We start from the raw sequence: 25,644 nt of genomic DNA, 5'->3' as shown, positions 1-25,644 counted from the left end.
AACCTAATAATTTCTTTCTAAAGTTTATATGGAAGACTAGATGGGTGGAAGTGGGAATTACAAAGAAACATTTAAAAACAGTAAAATGTCTTACCAATTTAAGGATCCCTGCCTATACTTATAAAAATATGATATTTATCTAAACATGATAATCATGTTAATTCAAACCAGACAATAAAGATGGAATAGCAAAATTAAATAATGAAAGAAGAAGACTAAATATATGTACTATAGTTCAGATTTTGTTAAATTTGGTTTTTTTTTTTTTTTTTTTTTTGAGATGGAGTCTCGCTCTGTCACCCAGGCTAGGGTGCAGTGGCGCGATCTCGGCTTACTGCAAGCTCCACCCCCCGGGTTCACGCCATTCTCCTCCCTCACCCTCCCGAGCAGCTGGGACTACAGGTGCCCGCCACATGCCTGGCTAATTTTTTGTATTTTTAGTAGAGATGGGGTTTCATGGTGTTAGCCAGGATGGTCTCGAACTCCTGACCTCGTGATCCACCCGTCTCGGCCTCCCAAAGTGCTGGGGATCATCAGGCGTGAGCCACTGTGCCCGGCCAAATTTGGTCTTTCAAATCAATGATATTATTCCATATTATTTATACCACACAGATGTAAATGCTGTATTATGCTGAAATATTTAAGCATTTGTTTTTGTGCCCCCAGTCAAATGATCACAGATCACATACATCTATGATATGTATATAATAGTGAAAATCCTACATCCCTGAGATAATTACTTGTTGATTTAATTTCTGCTATTTTCTGTTACTAGATATAGTGCATTTATGTTTTTAAATAGAATTCACCTTGTGTGTGTAGTGCATACACATGTGAGGTGTGCACACACACATGCACACATATGCCCTCATATGTGTGCATAAGCATACTCAGGTACACTTATTTTTGAGTTTATGCTAGCTTTGTATGAGTAATTTCTAGGTTTTTCATGTTTTGGTTTTGAATCAATTTATATATTAAGGAAATTATGCATTCTTTCTTTTCCTTTCTGAGCTATGAATTCTGGGCCCAGGGACTTTATTAGAGGAATTCTTTGATGAAGTTCTTTGATAACCTTCTCATTAATTATTTGTATGACAAATATTTTAGTATTGATTTCTTCTAGAGTCAGTTTTGATTATTTCAGACCACACATTTTAAAAAATGATTTGAGATTGGCACTTCATTTTTGGTTTATGTTATGTCATTATTATAATTCCTGTTTTTTCTCCTGATTTTCCATATTCTGCTTATATCATTGTACTTTTTGAGTAGCCAAATATATTTTAAAAAATATTCTCATGCCATGGAAGAAAGAACCTAAACACCTTTTGTGTGATCCATATCACTAGTTAGAATAAAGATCCAATAGACAATTTTAAATGCTATTAAGTTTTGATCAAATATTATTTCTCCACACCAAAATACCAAGTGAATGATGTGAAGTGTAAACCAACCATCTGCTATGTTTCATGTTACTGTCATACACTTGTTTCCTTCAGCATAATGTTAGCAAAAATTGTGTGTGCAGTCATCAGATAAATGTTCTGGGCATGATTTCCTTCCAGATGTAATTTTATGATCGTCCATTTTCCAATTTCCTATGAAATTCACTCATTTAGTAAGAATTTAGTGAATATCTTCTGTGCACACTGCTTTGTACTGAAATTGGTGATTTAAAAAGAAGTTAAAATGTGTTCTCTATTAATACTTTCTGGGAACATTCACTGTACATGTGCATCAAAGACATGCACATAGGAAGAATCTGCAACAATTCAGTTTATATACAATATGAACTATAAAAATGTGTGATACAGAAACTGTGTCTAAAATAACAAACTAGCCCTACAGGAAATAAATTAGAAAGACAATGAGAATCTGAACTTGAACTGGACATTGAATAATAAATAAATTTTAAGAGCCAACAGGAATAGAAAGACAATTGGAAAATTAGGTATATGAAAACAATATTTTTTGAAAACCTCTTTTCTGTTTTTATTCCATTAAAATTTTAGTATGTTGGCGCAAGATAAGTCTAAGAGATTACCATAGAATAGTAAATATGTGCTATAGACCTTAATGGTTTATCTAAATGCAGAAGTTTATTATATGGTTTAAGTCTCTATTGATTCAGAAAAAAATGCATTATTTTTATATTTACTTTCCCTGCTGAGTCCTTTGGCCTGCTTTTTAGAAATGTATATGGGTTATTCACATTATATCAACCACATGTATAGACAATTGAAGAAAGCTGTAAACAAGAAAAAATTGCTCTGATCCTCACGTAATTTATATTCTAGAAACAAAAGATACAATTTAATAAACAAGTCAGATAATATGCACTTTATGATAGGAGACATCATCCATGTCAAAGGTTCATAAACAATCCCCTGGATATGACCACGGCATGCCAATATATGTATTGTGGAAATATCATAATGTTGTAACTGAGCGAGTTGTAGAGAAACCCCACACTGTGAGACGAATTCAGGAGTCCTTTATTAGCCGGCAACCGAGAGACCGCTAGTGCTCAAAATTCTCTCGGCCCCGCAGAAGGGGCTAGATTTTCTTTTATACTTTGGTTTAGAAAGGGGAGGGGGAGCTTAGCTGAAGCAATCTTACAGAAGCAAAACAGGCAAAAAAGTTAAAAGGACAAATGGTTACAGGAAAACAAACAGTTCCAGGTGCAGGGGCTTTAAATCTATCATGAGGTGATAGACGTGGGGCCTTTGGGTGCTATCAACCGGACACAAATGCGGGGGCTTTGGGTCCTATCAACTGGGCAAATTCCTGGGAACTGTGGATATAGCTTGCCACAGTATCTTATCAGTTAATTGTGTTCTTTGATGTGCTAGGAGTCAGCCTGCACAAGTTAAGTCCTTGAGGAAGGGGGGTGGGTAAGAAGCTGCAAGGGGCTGCAAGTGAAGGAGCCAAACTGGAGTTTGTGTGGCTCTCTCAGCTAAGGGAGAGTCAATTCAGGTTAAAACAAGGTAGGATATCACAATAAGACCTTCCATGTGAAAAAGATTTGAAAGGAATCCTAGACTCAAATGAATATGTAAAAAGTTTTTATAGAATGTTAAGCAGGAAATGATTGTGATTTGAAATAACACAGGTGGGAATGGAAAGAGTAAATAGACCAAGGAAACATTTGAGAGAAACATACTTCCTGATGTTGTATTTATGCTGCAAGGGAACAGAGAAAAGGTATACATGAATATTTTTCAAATTTTTGGCTTAAAAATTTGTTAATCCAGTGCCTGATAACAGGGGGTATTAGTTAACACTAACTGCTTTGGTTGCCAGGTAAAGAAACTCTACTTTGTCAGGAAAAGGCAGGAGTCAATGAGCTATGATCCACGGCCAAATTGGTCTTGCCATCTGTTTTTGTAAATCAAGTTTAATTGCAACACAGCCATATCCGACACTGGAGCACCCAAACCTTATGTTCCATAAAACCTAAAATATTTGCAATCTAGCCCTATACAGAAGATGCTTACTGACCTTGGGCTAAAACGGAACAGTAAAATTCATCAGTGTTCAGTGTGTTTTCAGGTGTTCAGACAGTGTTATCCGGACTCTGCCTCTGCATCTTTCAGTTCTGCCTCAACATCAGCTCCTGCTTCAGTAGGCTCAGAAGGTGCTTCATGAGACAGCAACATTACCCTATCCATTTAGAATCCAGAGGGAGTAAACTTTGTCCAAAAATTTTAGCTAAGTTCATGGAAGTCACCGTCCGTACTGAGGTCTGGATTTCATGGCTTCTATGGAGTTATAACTGGAATAAAGTCATTTGGACTGAGGATTTGGAGTCTCCAAAGGAAAATCATGGTACTATTATTACCCACACCTGATGTCCAGCATATTGGGAACATAGGAGAAGCATAAGGTCTTGAAAGAGAAAAAAATATTTAATTTTAGTCATAATGAGTTAAAAAGATACAGTAATTAAATAAATGAATACTCATGCAGAACATATGAGCTAGATAAAGTGTTGATCTTTGGAGAATTTTATCTATATTGAGTCTATTGTCTCTCACAATGCTGCTGTGAAATACATGTCTCTATGTTTCAGATGAGAAAATTGAGGGAAACTGAAGATATTCAGAAATAATAGCAACCAACTAATGCTATTTATTTACTATTTGCTGAATAATTTCCTAAATAAATTTTTAAAGTAATTATCTTTCCCGGCAATGCATAATTATTGAGAAGTCACTGTTATAAGCATCAAATGCCTAGCTATGTACAAAAAGACAAAGTTTCTGCCGTCTGGGAAATCATGCTACTATGACATAATAGTAAGCAGGTAGAAAAAGTTGGCTTTCAGTACTTAAATGCCATCAGCAAAGTATGACGGGAGGCCTTCATTTTAAATGAATGCTGTATGTTTAGCCCAACTCCCTCTAAACATAACTGATATATGAATTGATATCGTACTAGATATTTCTGTTTTTGAGTCTCAGCATAATTTTGAGTGGAGAAAAAATATACATATATCTTTATCTGCGGTGAGATGCTCCTTCTATGTAAAGAAAATTGAAATAGAATTGTGTTTTTTCAGAAAAGCAAGATTAAATTTCTTTTGTTTAATACATGTAAATTATTTACTTATTGAAAGTAGGTAAGGGGAAGATCATGATCACAGTTAATGATTATTGAGTCCTTGAAAAATACCAAATAGTCTTCACTTAAATCATCTTTAGATTAACTGGAATTATTATAAACCTATTTTACCAGCATAGAAATTCTTGTGGTCAGCTGGTTGTTAATGCACCATACGCCGTATAGTCAGGATTTGAAGCCAGTGAGATACAGCTAGAGCAGCGTGCTTCTACTCACTACACCATGATGCCTCGATAGAACCCCATGGTTTTCATTGGTGCTGCTTGTTCTCTTGACTTTGCAGTTGACTCAGAGAAGTAGAAAGGAAATTGCAGCCCCTTTCCTGATAATATCAGGGATAGGAAAGTGACTGCAAACATTGAACACAATTTTAAGAGTAAGAAATGCTTGGACTCACTGTTTCCTGAATCGCATAGTGCAGAATATGAATTCAGGCAGTGGCTGACTTTGTCCTCCAACTGTATAAACAAGGCAGTAGACTCCAGGAGGGAATCTGAGATAAGTTTTTTAATTTGTTTTAGTTATTAGTTTTGTAACCTGTGACACCTGGAGGTGCAGTTTCTGTGGTCCTCTTTAACTCTAAACGGATTATGGAGCAAGTTGATAAATAGTCCATCACCTAGAAAACAGTTATGAAGAACAGGCCTCAAAAAACAACTTCATTGATGTCTATGTTTTTGGAAAGGAAATTCTCCCTTATGCTTTTCACAGTTATAGAAATCTCAGGCACAAAAAAGCCTTTTCATAAGTATTAGCACATACATTTTTTTTAAAATAATGAGAATGTTTTAAATGTCACAGAGAAAATATAAGGAGACATAATAGTTACATTTCAATAATACACTTAGGTACAAAGTAGTAAAAATTGTATGTTGTAATAGATGGGAATCGTATGTTGTAATGGATGGGAAATAGTAATTTGGTTCACAGTATTTGGAGCATGTTCATTAATCTAGATTAATACATTGTCTATTTAATTTAGGTAGAAATAACATTTTTATTTTATAATTATATAAGAACATAGCTATTTTTCAAATTTATACATTATTTCCTTAGAATCTGAAACTAAAATTTGGTTTTAACTGTACTGTCACCTTAGTTTTTCTTTTCGGAGATATGTAGTTGAGGTCAGCTTAGTAATATCCAGAATTTACACGTGTAAAATTTAGCAGGATTTTAAGATATACCGATATTGTCAAGAAAGTATTAAATAAATCATAAATTAATGACAATGATAAAATAATACTAACAATAATCATGGAAAACATTGATCTTATTATCCTTGAAATACCAAAGAATTGGCACAACGATGGGATTTTTTCAGATTAAATGATCTAAATAATTGCTTCAGTCTTCTATTATACTTTCCCAAACTAGATTCTTAGGACTTTATGATATGTGGTAGTTAAGAGTAAACAGAATGGAAGAAATAACATCCAGTAAGTTGTTTGCTTAACGTACTTATCACAGTTCTCACTTATAAGCTAATTTAAGCAATCTTTTTTAGGTATGCTTGTTCTAAGCTAAACCTAACATGGTTTTATTTTCTGATCTCAAAGAAGATAAATCTTAATTCTACTGAAGATATTGTTATCAATATCACTGTCTCATAAGCTTGCTAATATTTAGATATTGTGATACATACATACATACATACTTGATAAAATATAGGAGTAGACATACCTAGAAATAGATCTACCTTTTTTAATGAGGCTTTAGCTCATGGCAACTTGTGCACAAAGAAAGCATGACTGTAGTATCCATAGTAATAATATACAGGAGTAATCCTACTTCATTGAAGTACATTTATGAAAGGATAGCATTGTACCACAATAAAGGTCATAAATTATAATGATACTGGTGAATGGATTTGTTAGAGAAAATAAGTAAAATGGTATTCAATATGTGAGAATCATTTAACACTCATAATTTTATTTTTTTCATAACTTCTATGAAACTTTCTATTTTTTTTTTTTCTGGGATTTGACTTCTCCATTTGGCGAGCTGTCATTTTGACAGGGGCTAACACCAAAGATCATCTTTCTGGAGGGCCATTTTACTAGAAAGCTTGAAGACAGCTGTGGTGGGATTTGGTTTATATTAAACCCAGTTTAGAGGAGAATGCAAAGTCCCAGGTATACTGTTAAAGCAGGGCATTTCAAAGTAACATCTTACTTGGTTGCCACTGTGAACTGCTATCCTCCACTTCAATCCTGCCTGCAATCCTCCACTTCAAGGTCTGTTCCAGGAAACCTGTGTAACACAGTTATGCATAGAGTGGTCTTAGGAAGCTGACTGTAACATGAAAATTTAGAGTTGGATCTTTTGCTGACGTATTGAATATTCGTAAGAGCATATGATACATTTGTCTGTCATAAACATGTCATTTCAAAAAACCCTCAAAGTTGCCTTGTAGAACATCATTTTAAAACTAGTGTGTAGGAATATTTCATATCAGTTATTCAGTCTTCTTAATATCTGAACCCAAATTAATCTTCCATTCTGCTTTTATTTATAATGATTTATTGTCAGATTCAATAATTTATATTTTCATTTATTCTAAGGTAGGAAATACCAGCATAAAAACAAATTATTTGAAACAAATCACGTTGTTGTCCCATTTTACCATTACTCACATGTAGAAGATATTGTTTTTAACAAAAACAATAAGAGAAACAGAAACTACCATTTATTAACTGATGCTTACTGGAAGCTCTAGAAGGATCTTCTTATTTAACTTTCAATCAAGTTTTTCATGGACATTTTTGTTATTGAGAAATAATTTTAATTTATCAAATCCTCACAGCAAATTATAGGTGCCATTATGAACAGATTTGTTTTAAAAAACCTGATTCATAGAAAAGGTTAATGATATGGTTTGGATCTTTGACCCCATCAAATCTCATGTCGAATTGCAATCCCCAGTGCTGGAAGTGGGGCCTGGTGGGAGGTGATTAAATTATGGAGGTGGAGTTCTCGTGAATGCTATAGCACCATTCCTTTGGTGCTGTCTTGTGGTTGAGTTTTCATGACATTTGGTTGTTTAAAAGTTTGTGGCACCTTTCTCATCTCTCTCTTGCTCTTCCTGCAGCCATGTGAAGGGCTGTTCCCCCTTTGCCTTCTGCCATGATTGTAAATTTCCTGAGGCCTCCCCAAAAGCTGAGCAGATGTCAGCATCATGCTTCCTTAACAGCCAATGGAATTACGAGTCAATTAAATCTACTTTCCTTATAAATTACCAGTCTGCAGTTTTTCTTCATAGCAGTGAGGAAATGAACTAATTCAGCTAGTAAATGACAAATGCCATAAAAATAGCAAATAGCACAAGAAGATATCCAACCAAGACTAGGGGACTCCAGAACCTAAGGATTTCTGAAAGCATAGGTTTTTAAGAGTGTGAAGAAACTAAGCCTGGGACACATTTAGGAACTCAATTACGGAAGAAATAAAAATCATATATAGACTTTAAATTTAGAAGAGGAGGAGGAGAGGAGAAAGATGACAAAGAGGAGGAGGAGGAAGAAGACATTCTGGCTTAGCACATTTACTCCAGTCTATAGGGAAAGCTCAGTTATACCCGTTCTCCACTAACCCTAACGGGAGCTCTAATGTTCATAAGGGGCTTTCTCAAGGACTCAAATAAATCCTCAGGGATACAAAATAGGGTGGGATACCAAGCAGTAGAGTTGTGTGTGTGTGTGTGTGTGTGTGTGTGTTAGACAAATAGATGAAAAATTTTATTTTGAGACATAATCATTTCGTTTGGAGCCTCTCTCTTTTTCTCTCGATTTTCTCTTTCCCTCTTTCTTTTTCTTTCTCACTTTCCCTTTGCAATACTAGTGAAGTAAGGCAAAATGAAATGAGCATGGGATCTTTCTCTAGCTTGATAGATCGTTTGTTATTATTTGTTTCTTCATTACAAACTGCCCTGTTAAACTTTCATGGCTTAAAACAAAATACTATATCTTGTTCCTGAAACTGAACTTTGGGCAGGGCCCAGTGTGAAGGTCTCATCTCTGTCTATGTCAATCAGGTCAGCTGAGGAAATTCAACTGGGGCTACAGGTACAATTTTCAAGACAGCTCACAGATGTCACCAATTATTAAGAGAAATTGAAAAGGCTTTTAAAAATGGCTTGTCTCTAGCTTCATCCATGTCCCTACAGCAAACTATCACAAGGACAAAAAACCAAACACCACTTGTTCTCACTCATAGGTGTGAATTGAACAATGAGAACATTTGGACCCAGGAAGGGGAACATTACACACCGGGGCCTGTTTTGGGGTGGGGGGAGGGGGGAGGGATAACATTAGGAGATATATCCAATGTAAGTGACAAGTTAATGGGTGCAGCACACCAACATGGCACATGTATACATATGTAATAAACCTGCATGTTGTGCACATGTACCCTAGAACTTAAAGTATAATAAAAAAAATGGCTTGTCTCTACCATCCTAGGATTCTTAACACTGTGGATGATCTCCTTTTCTAAAGAAATTTTTTCCTTTTTGATTTATTGAATGTTTTATTCTAATTTCTCTACCTCTTTGACTGCGTCTCTCTCTCTACTTGTACACAGTTGTCTTTCAAGGCAAGGTCATGGTTTTGATGTCTTATATTCCACCAAGAAAACAAAAAGTGGTGGCTTCAATAATTGCCTTTAGTCACAGGAGCCTGAGTCCTGGACTCAGACTTCCTGGAATTGAATCTCTCTCTCCAGGTACTCGGTGTCTCCATACCTCAGTTTTCTTATAGGTAAAAATCTGGTGTATTAGTCAGGTTTCTCTAGGGTGACAGGACTAATAGGATAGATGTAGATATGAAAGGGAGTTTATTAAGGAATATTGACTCATATGATCACAAGGTGAAGTCCCACAAAAGGCTGTCTGTAAGCTGAGGAGCAAGGAAGCCAGACCGAGTCCCAAAACCTCCAAAGTAGGGAAGCAGCGCAATCTTCAGTCTGTAGCCAAAGGCCCCTGACAAGCCACTGGAGTAAGTCCAAGAGTCCAAAAGCTGAAGAACTTGGAATCTGATGTCCAAGGGCAGGAGGTATCCAGCACAAGAGAAAGGTGGAGGCCAAAAATCTCAGGGAGTCAAATCTTTCCACGTTCCTCTGCCTATTTTTATCCTAGCTGCACTGGAAGCTGTGTAGGTGTTGCCCACCCAGATTAAGGGTGGATCTGCCTCTCCTAGCCCATTGACTCAAACATTAATCTCCCTTGGCAACACCTTCACAGACACACCCAGGAACAATAATTTTCATTCTTCAATACGATCAAGTTCATACTCAATATTAACCACCACATTTAGGAAATTATACTGCCTTGCTCATAGGGAAATTATAAGGATTAAAATGTGAAAATAGGCTTAAAACATCTGGCACATTATATATTAAGCACTTATTAACATGGGCTGTTTACTTCGGCCCTGACCTGAACGACTCTTCTCAACCATTTTTCTTGTTCCTGTTCTTCTTGCTCAATTTAATATTTTCTCCTGATTTCCAGAGAGTAATTAGTAGTTAAAAATAAAGACTTAGTGATTAAAAGTCAATATCACATTTGAAGAAGAGTACCATTTAAGAAACGAGAAGACAATGTAGGCCTGGAGGCAGGAATATTTAATTGATGGCTGCTGTGGTAATTTGGGCATGAAATGTGGACAGCCTGAGCTAAGGAAATGGTGATAGGCATGATAGAGAGCTTTTGGAAACAGAGCGCATATACGACTGACTGTATGTATAAGTAGCATGGTTTATAGTGATTGAAATACTGGATGAATTGTTTGGCAACTCATTAATACAGAGAATAGAGATTGGTGACTGGTAATGAGTGTTACAATAAAAGCAGTGATAAGTTCAGTTTTGGATATCCTCATGGCAAGCTGTATTTAAGAAATTCAATTAGAGCTACACAATGCATATATGTATATACATATACTGGTCTTAAACTCAAAAAGGAGATGTGTGATCTGTAGATACACATTTACTGGCTATTAGCCCATGAATACGCATAAGATCACTTAAGGAGAGTTTGGAGGGTAAGAAGAAAATTGAGCCCAGAAGAGAATGCTATGTGACACTAACTGAAAATGATGTATGGAAGAATGACATAAAGAAGAAGAGTCTACAAAAGTAATTGAGAAAGGATGCTCAGAAATGTAAAAAAAAATCTTGAGACACTAGTGTCACAGGAGCTATGTATGACTGCATTTTAAGAGTGAAAATATGAAGCAATCTAACAGTAGTATATACCATAAAGAGAAGACTCCTACTTGAATTTGTTCCTGAGATTTAGCAAACTAGAGGACACTGGAAATTTCCAAATGGCACTTTTCACTTGAATAGTTGAATTGGAAGCCATACTACCATGAGTTTTAAGACAGTGGGAATAGAAATGTGAAATGGGAAGAGGAAAATACAATTTGGAACATTGCTGTGAAGGAGAACAATGGTGTAGCTGTAGTAGGTTGCAGGTATGTAAAGATTAAATAAAAATTGTTATGTGTGTTCATTTGTTTTCTGAGCTCATGGAAATGTAGAGATGCTTACTTTGGACAGGAAAGAAATAGAGTGGGAAATTTGGAGTCCCAGATAGGGTAGTGGATGATCTATGAAGCAAAATCCATGATAATGGAAGAGATGGGAAAACATGCCTCCCCATTTTTTCCTGTGAAAGACTGAACATTAGATTTGGGAAAAATGTGACACATCCCTGGAAATGAAAGAGGATAGAACATAAAGATCAATACAAATCCAGATGGATGTACAGATTGAGACAAGGAGAAAGAGAGAAATGAAGACCTCCCTTCTGATTTACCACTCATATGACGACTACTATCCTCCTCCTGTTCCTTTATGGTCTTTTTCTTCTCTTGTTTTACTCCTCCTCTTATTATTCTTTTAAACAAGCATAAAATATTTGGCATTGAAACACAGCACATTTCCAAGAACACAAAATTATAATTGGATTTTGGATTTCCACACTGCAAAATAAAATAATGTTATATTATTTTTGAGATATCAGTAGAGAAAATATTATAATGAATCAAAGACTGTGCTGAAGAAACCTTTGGCAGAAAGAAATTGAAAACATATATTTTCTTGGATACATAATATTTTCTTCAATTATATAAAAGACAAAAAATAAACCAAAAAGACAAAACCCGGTACCTATTGTCTCCATTTGGCCATAGCCAGGTTTATACCACAGTGCCTAACCCCCATCACCTGGGAATCTGACACCTGCATTCTTGATTGAAATGATTACCTATAGCATCCTCATTCTTTATTTTTGGAGGTTATTATGAATATTCATTTTTTAGTAAAAACTTGCAACTATCATTTGTTTGATAATTGAGCAACTATTTCAATCTTTTGTTAGAACTCTGCTGTTTTGAGGTTTTATTCTGAAAATAAAATGACCTGGAATGTTTTCATTTTAGTTTGGATGGGAAAAAACCAAGTGAATACCATGGTAAATATGTTCATTGCGATTCTAAATTACCTAATTTTAATCCCATATATTCTGAGGATAGTAAAAGAAAAGCACTGATGAAAAACAATTGTAAGACATTTTACACACCATTAAGAAATAAATAAATTACTTTAGGGCCCATGTAATACTCTTTTGGAATTTTGTTTTATCTGAATAAGTTTCAGGCCAAGTCTCTTTAGTTAACGTCATTATCTTTAATTCTGCATTAAAGAGAATTACACTGATATTTTTTACATTTGTGGTCTTTTTTCTCCACTCTTTGTGAATGCTATTTTTAACTTTTGCTACTTCTACACTCTGAAAGTCCAGAAAGAACATAACTTTGCATGAAGGCAAACAAACTTTATGCATCTTCTGGGCCACCTCTCCCAGAAGGGTGATTCAGTAAATTCATCCATTGCACCAAATGTTAGACCTCTATTTAGGCAACTGTTAGCAGAACAAATAAAATGCATTTCATTATTCCATATAATGCTAGATATTAACAAACTATATTATGTTTGTAGAACTCTCTATCTGAAGGCAGCTAATATATGTATAAAATGTGTTAAATATTATCTAGGGCTACTAAATGAGATGTTTAATGTTCTTTTGTAGATATCATGATTCATCAAATTATTTGGTTATTTTTACTGTGGGAAATACTTTAAATATGTATTCATAAAATTTTTTCAAAGATTTTTCAGGATTAAATAATCACTTCAAATTAGAATGAGATGTTTTGAGAGTACTATGAATTGAATCAATATTCATTTCAATCACTTTCTAATACAATTTTATTTAATAAAAATGTGGTAAACTAAAAACAAATGAACAAAACAAATTATTAATAGATACATAGATGAACACATACATACATACATACATAGATAATTACCATTTTCAGATTCCTTTGCAGATGGACTCCCATACAGCTGTGGTTCCTCTAAGTAGTTATAACTACATTGAATCAGAGGAAGGAAGCGAGCAATCAGAGGAAGCAACTATATTGAGGAGTGTTGGCTTCTTTAGAAAGCAGGCAGCACAGTTTCAGTGGGTATTCAGGTCTTGTTTTCAGGTCTAGTGGAAGTCCTAGCATGTAATTATTAAAATCCTTAGTGCTTAGAACTATAAAAAATAGTGTTGGGGCTTTCATTTAAAGATAACTAAATATGATTGAGCTTTTTCTTAACTTCTGTTGTTGCTGTCCTTCTTGGAGATTCTCCCAGCTCTCTAAGACTCTAATAAATCTTTCTATTTAAGTGAAACACACAGATTAGTAATGAAAGGGACACTGGTATAGGTTAAAAACTACACTTGCATAGAAAGAGTGCCCCAATTTGGTACCTGGCGATACGGGAATGGAGCAGAGGAAGGCCAGCTCCTAGAAGGAAAGGAAGAATTAAGTAGGTGCGGAGAGAGAAAGAGCAAGAACCTGAGAGAAAGCCTGGGAGGAAGCTGTGGGGAGTGAGTGTAATAGCAAGAGTCCCAGAAATGTCAATGAATCTTTCCAAATACTTAACATTAACGGTGCTATTCATGAAAGTACGCTGCCTTGAAATGCAGTATCCCATGCAATTAGGTCTTACTGTAGCAGCCGCAGATACCAGCTACATCACTTCTATTGTCCATTACCACCTATCATGATTAACATTGAGTGTCAATTTGATTGGATTGAAGGATATGAAGTATTGTTCCTGGGTGTGTCTGTGAGGGTATTGCCAAAGGAGATTAACATTTTAGTCAGTGGACTGGGAAAGGCAGATTCACCCTCAGTCTGGGTGGGCATCACCTAATCAGCTGCCAGTGTGGCCAGAATAAAAGCAGACAGAAGAACCTGGAGAAACTAGACTGGCTTAGTTTCCCAGCCTCCATCTTTCTCCCTGCTGGATCCTTCCTGTCCTCGAATATCGGACTCCAAGTTATTCGGCTTTGGGACTCTTGGACTTTCAACCACAGACTGAAGGCTGCACTGTCAGCTTTTTAAAGAGAATGTGGGTGGAAGGGAGAAATAATTGCATTGATGATGTTTTTGCAGGCTATCATGTGATAATTTTACTTAGCAGCTGCTCTCAAAATATTGTATGATGTTAGAAATAATGGGTCATGTATATTCCTAGATCAAGAAATTCATTCCAATATATGTTATCAAAGATGATTCCATCTTGAATTTGAACAGCAGACCAGGGACACTGGCTTCCTTATTATTGGAAATAAATGGGAATGTAGAAAAATATTAATATGTTTCTAAAATGTAAGTATATAATTTTTCCAAGAATATACATAAATGTATATGAATAAATGCAATTAACAAAACACATATTTTCATATATATTTGCATATTACAATACATATATAAGCTTATTTCTAGTTAACATAGTATAGAGCAATTACATTTTAAAGTTTTAATTCTATGATTAGATTCATTTAACAAAACTATAACGCTAATGCTGATGCTGCTGATAAACGCTATTTAAGTTGACTTAAGCATGTGAGGAGAGAAATAAATTAGATTTTTGGCAAGAATTGCTCTCTGTTTCCTAACAACAGCTTGTTCAGTTTAATTCCTAACAAGGTCATCATCCAATCCTCTGTAAATTTGAAATTTAACTTTTAAGAGTCAGGAACAGATGTGATGTGTTAATTGCAAACTTGCTTGTTTTGTGAGTTGATAGTCTAACGTTGAATTGTTTATTCATCTATTAACAATTTAACTAAATGGAGATCATTATTTTTATTTTTCACTTGGTCAGTTACAAATTATTATTATTTTTTTTTGAAATGGACAGAGTCTCATTCTGTTGCCCAGGCTGGGGTGGAGTGGCACGATCTCGGCTTACTGCAACCTCTGCCTCCCGGGTTCAAGGGATTCCTGTCTCAGCCTCCCAAGTAGTTGGGATTACAGGTGCCTGCTACCACACCTGGCTAATTTTTGTATTTTTAGTAGAGATGGGGTTTCACCATGTTGGCCATGCTGGTCTCAAATTCCTGACCTCAGGAGATACACCCGCCTTGGCCTCCCAAAGTGCTGGGATTACAGGCGTGAGCCACCGCGGCCAGCCAGTTAAAACTTCTTACTTCCCTGTTCCTACGAGGTAGTGTTTATTATGCTATGAGATAACCTCCATGGGGCTGTGTGAAAAGCAATTTAAACACCAGGGAGGGATCAAATTTTATCCTTTCTTCAGCTCCAATGTCTCACACAGTTTTATTAATAAGAAGCAATCATCAACATAAAAAGGCAGGCTGATCAGAGGTCCCCTCCTGTTCTTTGTCTTCCTCTTTGTCTTGTCTCACCTCCACTTCTTTGTCTTCATTCCTTTAGTGATTCCCTAAGGTCCACAAAGAACACAAGAGGCAGCAGTGAAAGCTGTGCTAAGTGACAATGTGGCCAAGACATAAGCAGAGTAGATGCTCATAGAAGGCACCAATTCAAGAGGAAGCCCGCTGCTCATAGTGATACTCACTTCCCTGCCCACGTTTCTGTACACTTGGGCAGTGCAGCACCTCTTCTATAGTGTCTCTTATTTTTCACTTCTTGACACACGGTTGCATTGTTGTTGTTGTTGTTGCTGCTGTTTTGACAACAGGTTTAACCTTGGGACTTGCTTCTAAATGTAAGCAGCAGTGATTTGTGAAGTGTGACAAACTGGGACTCAATTCTCCATGTTGTCTTCTTAGTTATGACCTTGAAAGCTTTTTTCCACATGGATCTTCAAATAGATACAGTGAGTAAAGTCTTCTAGTAACTTGCATGGCCATGTAAAAGAGAAATAACCTTTCACTGGATTAAACCAGTGATAATATGGGAAAGCTATAAGAAGTATCCTAGGTGAAAAGTGTATATTCATGTCAGACATGAAATAAATGCTCAATAAATGTGTTTTCTCACTCATAATCCAAGCAACATATTTCATTTCAAAGCAAGAGAGGACTTTAGATAGCAATTCTAGCTCTTAAACTTTTGTTTCCTATATAAAATGGGAAAGATCAATTTTTAAAATTCTATTTTTAATAACTTTCAGGAATAAATATCAATATTTTGTGAACATTCTGTTCTAATGTTAAAACACTGACAGAAACTATGATGCTTAGCTTCAATTCCATTTGATTTTATTTAAGCTGCTGCATTTCAAAAAGCAAAACTTGAATTTTCCATGCACTGAATTCTGTTGAATCCACGATAATTAAATGATGTGTAGGCTCCGTATTTAGGCATTATAAGTAATCTGGAGATAATTTAAAGTATACAGGAGCATACTCATAGGTTATATGCAAATATTGCAGCATTTTATATAAGATGTTTGGACATTTGCCAGTCTTGTTATCTGATGAGGGTCCTGGAATCAATCACCCATGAACACTGAAGGTCAGCTGTAGTTTTTTTGCCTATAACACACACACACACACACACACACACACACACACACACACACACCATAGTTAAGGCATGCTCATCCTTAAAACTTCAGTTCAAACATTAAATTTTTTCTTATTCGGATCACCATCGTGTCTCAATTTAGACAGCCTCTCTCTCTCCACTGTCCATAATGACCTGTCATGTATTCCTTCTAGTATTTGTCACGTATCATAGTACTCATTGCTTTTATTTTTTTTTTAAACGAGGCTGTTTGCTCCTCTGAGCAGCCTCAATGACTCATTCATTACTGTATTCCCATTGCCTAACACATATCTGACAAATACTAAAAGCACAATAGATGCCAGTTAAATGAACGGTAAATATAAATTAATATAAATAAATAAATTTTTCTTAAATTATCTGTTGCTTCTCAAGTTTCCTTTTCAGATTATCAATTTATTTAACAAATATTTCTTGAATGTTTACTATCTATAAAACGTGGAGCAAGAGAATGTAAAACTTTTTTGGAATAAAATTAATTTATCGTATGTAAGTTTAAATTAGTAATTAAGTAAATTATATTAATTTATTTTTATATTCTATCAATTAGCATTTGTTGGGTATTTCCGTGTGTGGTATCCTTTTTTAAATTGAAAAAAAGAAAACAATGCTCCAATTAGAACATAGAAGGCCTTGTGATACTCAATAAACTGAATACTATTGGAATTCACAATGGTCAATAAAGGAATTCCTGTGTCTTTAGTTATGGTCTAGGGCTATGCTGGTGTGTTAATGCTTATAATCAAATACTGTGCAGCCTTTAAATATAGAGGGTGTGTCCCTATGGTTTACGTCACACTTTTGATGGAACAAAATTAATCAGGGACACTTGGATTCTATTCTTGTGCTTTGCAGTGTTGGCAGCCTTCCGAGATTGGACAGATAATGTTCTCATTAAGCTGGTGGATGAGATTATCTTCCAAGCCATTGATAAAGTGTATGACAATAGTGGGCCTGAGAACTGACCCCAGTGGGACAGCTCTCAATATGCGACCCTAGTTTGTCCCATAATCATTGATCATCACCTATGGGTATGACCTTTACACCAGTTATACATTGACCTTACAAAATATTCCAAATTTCTTGGTGAAAAATGTCATATGAGTCTGTATCAGAGGACTTACTAGGATCCAGATCTATTAAAAGTCTTGCCTTTTTTTTAACCATCATTATCACAAAAATATTACATTGTTCTGGGGTGACTTTCATAAAATCATATTAAGCTATGGTTGACACCGGTGGTCTTTAAAACTATTTGGTAGCTAATAATTTTATGATTATATGTAGTAGCAATCCAAATATTAAAATTCGGTAGACTAATCTTTACTTTTGTTTTTTTCCTTTTCGTTAGAGACAGTGTTTTGCTCTGTAGCCCAGGCTGGAGTGCAGTGGTGTGATCCTAGCTCACTGTAACCTCTAACTGCTGGGCTCAAGTGATCCTCCACCTTATCCTCTCGAGTAGCTGTGATTATAGGTATGAGCTGCTGAGATTGGCTATTTTTTTTTTTTTGTAGAAGTGCGGTCTATTTTGCCCAGACTCGTCAATTTTTTAAATTATATTATTTTAAATTCTGTACTTTATTTTTCTATTGTGACATGTCCATCCCATATCCTCATACTTCCTAAACCTCGTTTTATCCACCTGCCTTTGCCTATTGTTCCTTTCTCAATGTTGCCCCTGTGCTGGATCATAATTACCTCAGTCCTGCTCTCATCAAAATCACCTGATTTGTGTGTGTTCCGTTATTCACATATTAACTTCCCTTTGAAATGCTTGTTATTTTGAGAATAAAAACAATTCTACATCCAAAGTGCCTAGCAAAGAGACCAGAATAGTCTGGGCACTTAATCAGTAAATACATCCTGTACGGTTTTATTCTTAGACTTTTCCTAGAATATCACTTTTTTTTTGCCTTTCCCCAAAACACTATGTCTGGTTGATAATGTGCTCCCCAGGAATTCATAGTAACAGAAAGAAAGCTTTTGCACATTCTTTGCTCACTGCAAGTGGCCAGATGCAGTTATTTCATCCTCTTCTTCAGTTTATCTTGACAGAATTTGCTTTCTGTCCATTAATAGTCATTTACTGTGCTCCCCCAGACATTCTTCCTTTTTCCTCAGTGATTGCAGCACCTGGTCTACATTTTCACCCTCTGCCTTGCCTTCTGCAAAGTTTATGACTATATGGTATAATTCAATCACTTCACAGTTTTTCCACCTCCATGACTCCAGTAATTTAATTTTTACCAGCCATAAGCATAACCATATAACCCTCCAAGTTCACAGACACTGAAATGTTCTATTTTCTCATAGGTGACATGCTCTTACTTTGCATCTGACCATGCTTATCTAAGTATTACTACATTTAGAAAGTAATTTTGGAGATACTCTTAACATGAAGAGTGTTCAAAAGGGCTTCAACGATCATTTTGCAATTAGACAAGCTGCAGTGGGAAGATGATTTGACTGGAAGGACCTTAACGACAGTTCAAATGCCAGTGAGAGCTTTAAAACTGCCTTCAGATAGCGTTTTTTGACTCCTTATCTAACTCCCATCCTAATCTCTACACCCAGTGATTGCAAACTTATTTCCCTGAAATTTAATTCAATCTCACACATATTTATTGAGCATATTTTATTTATGAGAAATAGTTCTAGGAACTTGGTATAAATCAGTGAGCAAACAGATAAAGCTGCCTTCCATTTTGCCACTTAGATCCTTTGCTTGAATTCTCTCGCAAATGTATCCTATTGTCTTGTATATATTATTGATAATTTCATGAGATTTCTGTGCTCAACAGAATCTTACATCTAGACAAATTATTTTCTAGTTTATGTAAAGATTTAAATCTGTTTTCTGTGTGTGGACAGGTTAAACAAGATAATGTTTGGGGTGCCTTGGATGATGACTAACATGTAGTAAGCATGATGCCTGTAATCCCAGCACTTTGGCAGGCCGAGGTGGGAAGACTGCTTGAGGCCAAGTGAGACCAGTGGCCAACATAGTGAGACTGCCTTTCTACATTAAAAAAAAGAAAAATTTTCCTTACCATGACTAGCATTGGTATTTTAGAGATTGCGGTAAAAGTACTGCATTTAAAATTATAAGTGCTCAGCCAGGCATGGTGGCTCACGGCTGTAATCCCAGCACTTTGGGAGGCCAAGGCAGGCAGATCACAAGGTCAGGGGTTCAAGACCAGCCTGACCAACATGGTGCATCGCTACTAAAAATGCAAAAATTAGCCAGGCGTGGTGATGTGTGTCTGTAATTCCTGCTACTCAGGAGGCTGAGGAGGATAATCGCTTGAACCTGGGAGGTGGAGGTTGCAGTGAGCCGAGATCGTGCCACTGCACTCCAGCCTGAGTGACAAAGTGAGACTCTGTCTCAAAAAAAAAAAAAAATTATAAGAGCTCAATGAAGTGTAAATATTTGTTTTACAATACTTTCGCATGGTACTTCCCTACTGAATAATAAGCTCCCTGGAGTCAAGGATTGTCTCTCTCATCCAATCTCTGTTTAATTTGTGTGATTTCCTATGTTGATGACACATCATTGACATTCTAAGTGTTATTTGCTATATTAAATTTAGTTAAAACACTATAATTTCATCTTAATTAACTGCTAGGTTTTTCTTTATTCTGAGTTTTCCAAAATATTTTTTAACACCTACCATTTTCAGTATAAAGAAAAAACCCCAAGGAACTAAATTATAAGATATTGTGAATCTAAATATTACTAGGTTTAGAAAAATGTCAAATTTCACTCTTCTATTAAGAAAGTTGCATTTGATTTTCTAATTATAATTGAGATTTACTTGGAGGATAGACAAATTATGATACATATGAAAGATTTAGCTCTGCTTATTGAAATGAAATGTGGAGCATCTTATTGTCTAATCCTGGATTTTAATTGAAGGAGAGGCAAATCTGAGAAATGTACACATAAGAGGCCATGATGAGTAGGTTTTTTACAAACAATCTAGTTTGAGGACAGTGAAATTTAGCTTCCAACATTTCCATAGCCCAGATTTTCTATATTTGGTATGCTAATGAATAATCAAATCACAATGAGTATGCATTTTAAGCCACAATGCAAGTACTGAACTTAATTTGGTGATGTAAATACATGATAATAATTATGGAAGTTTTCTTGGGTGAAGAGCAGCAAATGTTAGTACCACTAATGCGGTCCTTATTTGTGAGGTTCTAACTGCCTCAATCTGTCAAAAGCTGCTAAGGAAGCTGCCATGCTGTCTTTATTTTTTCATTTTCATTGCTAAAAAACTGGAAAAGAACACTCTGTAAATGAGCTAACCTACTTTTACAAAGTCATTTGCAGTCCTTTGCTATGTTTTTCTAGATAACTTTATAACTATGTGGGCTCAGTCTGTCTTGCATCAGTACTTCTAGGACATCAATATGAATATTTAGAAGTGTCTTAGATATGAATCATAAATCATTTTAATAAAGAATCTGATTACCACTGTTGCATATGACTATTCTTTAGGTTTGCTGCAACATGATAATTGAGCTTTTCTTTTGAAAGTGTGAGATTAGTTTTTCAACACTAACTGATGACAATAGCCTGTCTCTGAAGGAGTTAAACCTAGCTGCTAAGGAAGGCAGTGTTTTATCTCCATAAGAGCCATTTACTGCACTGTCTTCCACCTTGAATTAGAGGTGGGCAAGGTAATCTTATCAACAGTTCAAAGCAAATGCATTTTTGGGTTTCGAATTATGAGATGGCACTATATATTGCAGAGTGGTCTCTCTTGCATTATTTCAAGTTATTTCCACAATTCTATAAAGTAGATTAGATGTTTGTTAGATGAGAATTGCTAGATGAGAAAACTGAGACATATATAGTTGAATCACCTTAGTCATTTGCCTTAATAGACAAGCTCTCAAATTATTTTCTTCATTTTTAGTCAGAAGGTTATATTATTTCCAAAGGATAATATTAATATGTACCCTAATATATAATGTATTACAAAGTTTAAGCATTAGAGAACTACATAATACAGGAAGAGAAAGACCCACATAATCACCTTCCCCTTCCAATAACTGTTTTCAGTTCCCTTTCTTCCTTTTTCTACACATAATATCTATATATATTTTCATTCTTTTACTATTTACAAAAATGCAATAATGGATTCTATTCTCTACATACTATCAAAAATTTGTTAGAATTTTTTTCTCCGCTTAGTAATAAGGGGAAAAATAATATTATTTCTCTGTGATTGTATGTTTTTGTACATTTATTTGGGTTATTTTAAGTTTTTACTACTAATAAAAATGTTGTAATAAGAATTCTTGTTTATTGTTTTTTTTGCTCTCAGGTAAATTTTTAATTTACAAAATGTAGTATGTATCAATAAGTAACATGTAGTTGAATAATTACATATGTATTTCATTCAATGCACTATGTGAAATATATTATTTCATTCAATTCCTGACAATACAGAGGAATTATTGACTAAATGTCAGAAGATGATTTAAAAAATTAAGGTAACATTTTTCTAAATTTAATCTGTGAAAATACCTTTACAACTTTTTTAAAGGAAATTGGTCAATCTGTGTGTATTTAACTGTTTAGTAAACCAAGTAAAAACATATTTATCAGGTATTCACAATGGAAAACATGTAAGCTACTCACTTGTGGAGGAAGGGAAGACAAGGAGAAATGAGTTATTTAATCTCTGTTATGCTCCAATCATTGTGTGAGACTTTTTTTTACTGCCATTCTGTAATCTACAAACCATTATGTACATTATGAATTACTATTAATTTTATTGTTATATAATCTGATGCTTCAAATGGTAAAATAAATGAATAAACACATAAATAAAATCCAAGTTTACAAAGTTTGTAAGTGGTAAAGCTGAGATTTGAACCGAATATTTGATCCTAAGGTTAAAACTATTCTTATTTCACCATATTGCACGTGATATGATGCAAAGATATGAAATGTTTTGTGAGTAAACAGTCTATTATCCACTTTGCTTGTAAAGGGCATATCTATACAGAGAGATATGATATATCATTTCTTATAATAGTGGGGTTTCATGAATTTAATTATACATTTTCCTGTAAAAATAAATCTAATTCAGCTGATTGATTTTTTTCCATGGGTAACATTAAGGTAAAAGTGTCAATGTTGCAAACTTGGACAGAGACATCATTTTAGAACCCAAAAATTAAGTTTCTGTAAAAATGTAAAAGTAAAAATGTAATCTCTTTAATAAGTCTAGGTTCTAAGTCATTACTACTAACGTTGTGGAGAATGTCAACATCAACATTAATAAAACACTTTGCAGAGCAAAACAACTGAGGATTTGCCAAGAATTAGAGCAACATGATGAAGCGTAACTTTAATTTTTGAAGACAAAAATTACTCGAGTTTATTTATTACAAATAGCTCAGAGTGGTTAAAGAGGACTCCTATCATATTCTGATAAATTTTAAATCATCAGTTCAGCTCCTCCATATTCAGTACAATCCCCTCTTTATTGTGAGTGCATCTGCCCTTACAATCACAGTGGCTGCTTTTTCTACCACACTTTGAAATAGCCAGTAAATATTGAGAATTTATATTTACACAGAGAGATCTTCTGTGAAATCTTACATGTATTTATTTCATCTTAAGAAATAGTATAACAGTTGATCAAATGTTGCATAAACTCCTCCAGGACAGTAAACTGCACGTTCCTATTAAGTGAAATAAACTATCCCAGATGCCAGAATCCCACTGGGGGAAGTTTTCTGTGAAAGCATGCATTGGTTGCAAAGACATGGACAACTTATTCCCCAGGAAATATTCATTTACTATGACATCAGGGTTTTTATCGTACACCTGAAAATTTATTAGAATAAAGCACTGTATTTAAAGAAACTTACCCTAGCAATCATAACGCAGAAGCAATTAATGACAGGTATGTTTTTTAAAAAGGCATTGAATGTCATTAAACTAAAGCAAGTCACATGACTGTGATTGTGACTAAATTGTGTAGCCATCAGTAGTCCTTTTCTTTCACAGTTTTAGGGACGTGCTATTATACATTGAAAGCAAAGGGGTCATTGCCTTGTAAAGTCTGCCTGAATCATGGTTTCTTAGGGGTTGCCGGAAAGGCATTGGCCTCTGCGGGAGAACCCCAGCCTCGTCCGGGGGCCTCGCCGCTTTTTTCCCCAGATGCCCCAACGTCCCCGTGCAAACCTGGCGTCCTGTCCCTGTCCCATAGGGAACTTCTTGCCGCTTTGGGGTGTCGCCCGTGGGGGAGACACGCACCCTGGGTGCAAGTCAGGGATTCCACAACCCTCCCGGCCCTGCGTAGGGGCTTCCGGGAAGGCACTACCATCTGTGGGACAACCACAGCCGCCGCCTCGGCCTCGCTGCTGTTTTCTCTGGGCTGCCTCAACATACCCCCGCAAGCCTGGCATCCCGTCCCCGTGACCCGGGGGACTTCTTGCCACTTTGGAGAACCCCCGGTGGGGGAGACACACACACTGGGTGAAGCCGGGGACTCCACGACCCCCGGGGCCCCAAGCAGGGGCTGCAGAGAAGGCACTGGCCTCTGAGGGATGATCCCAGCCTCCTCCTCGGCCTCACTGCTTTTTCCCCCGGCTACCTCAACCTCCCCCTACAAGCCTGGCGTCCTGTACCCGTGATCCAGGGGACTTCTTGCCACTTTGGGGTGCCGCCCATATGGGAGACAAGCACCCTGGGTGCTAGCCAGCGACTCCACGACACGCCGGGCCGGGCGCAGGAGCTGCCGGAAAGGCAATGGCATCCGCGGGATGACCCCTTCCTCCTCCTGGGCCTCGCTGCTTTTTTCCACCTGCTGCATCAACATCCGCCTGCAAGCCTGGCATCCTATTCCCATGCCCCGGGGGACTTCTTGCCGCTTTGGGGTGCCCCCTGTGGGGGAGACGCGCACTCTGAGTGCAAGCCAGGGACTCCAGGACCTTCACGGGCCGGGGAAGGGACTGCCAGGAAGGCACTGGCCTCCGCGGGACGACCCCAGACTCCTCCTCGGACTCACCACTTTTTTCACCGCATTGCCTCAACGTTCCCCTGCAAGCCTGGCATCCTGTCCCCGTGCCCCGGGGCACTTCTTGCCACTTTGCGGTGCCCACCATGGTGTAGACACGCACCCTTGGTGCAAGCCACGGACTCCACGACCCCCGCGTGCAGGTGCTGCCGGGAAGGCACTGGCCTCAGAGGACCCCAGCCTCCTCCTCATCATTACTCCTTTTGTCCCCGGGCTGTCTCAACGTCACTCTGCAAGCTTGGTGTTTGTCCCCATGCCCCGGGGGACTTCTTGCCCCATTGGGGTGCCCTCCGTGTCGGAGACCCCACCCTGGGTGCAAGCTGGGGACTCCACGATGCCTCCCTGGTAGCACAGGGGCTCCCGCGATGGCACTGGCCAACTCGTGATGACCACAGCCTCCTCCTGGGCCTTGCCGCTTGTTTCCCCGGGCTGCCTCAACATCTCCCTGCAAGCCTGGCGTCCTGTCCCTGAGCCCCGGGGGACTTTTTGCTGCTTTCAGGTGCCCCCCATGGGGAAGACAGGCACTCTGGGTGCAAGCCAGGGACTCCACGACCATCCCCCACCCAGCCAGGGCCGGTGCAGAAGTGGCCAGGAGGGCACTGGCCTACTCGGGATGACCACAGCCTCCTCCTCGGCCTCGCGCTTGTTTCGCCGGGCTGCCTCGACGTCCCCCTGCAAGCCTGGCGTCCTGTTCCCGTGCTCCAGGGCACTTTTTGCCACTTTCAGGTGCCCCCCCACCGTGTTGGAGACACGCACCCTGGGTGCAAGCCAGGGACTCCACAACCCCCCTGGGCCCGTGGGAGGATCATTTGAGCCTGGGAGATCGAGGCTGCAGTGAGCTATGATCATGCCACTGAACTCCAGCCTAGGCAAGACAGCGAGACCTTACCTAAAAAAAAAAAAAAAAAAAGGAAGAAAGATTGGTCATTTGTGATGGATATCTGTAGCTTTGCTTTCCCAAGATCTATTTTCCTTTCTTTGGGTCCCTGATTTGCCTACAGGCACCACAACTGCAGCATTGTCTGTAACTCAGGAAGAACTGTCCTTACCATTGGCTACAGTAGTAAAGATAG

At 37.2% G+C, this 25,644-nt stretch overlaps 1 pseudogene; it reads right to left on the bottom strand.

Moving 5' to 3' along the window:
• Positions 1–14,423: 14,423 nt before the first annotated feature.
• The window catches only part of LOC129526211 (lysine-specific demethylase PHF2-like), a 104,959-nt pseudogene continuing 93,738 nt past the window's right edge, over positions 14,424–25,644 (bottom strand).

Source organism: Gorilla gorilla, chromosome 14 (genome assembly GCF_029281585.2).
Source record: "Gorilla gorilla gorilla isolate KB3781 chromosome 14, NHGRI_mGorGor1-v2.1_pri, whole genome shotgun sequence".
Classification (NCBI taxonomy): Eukaryota; Metazoa; Chordata; class Mammalia; order Primates; family Hominidae; genus Gorilla; species Gorilla gorilla.
This window is presented reverse-complemented; position numbering and strand designations above follow the sequence as displayed.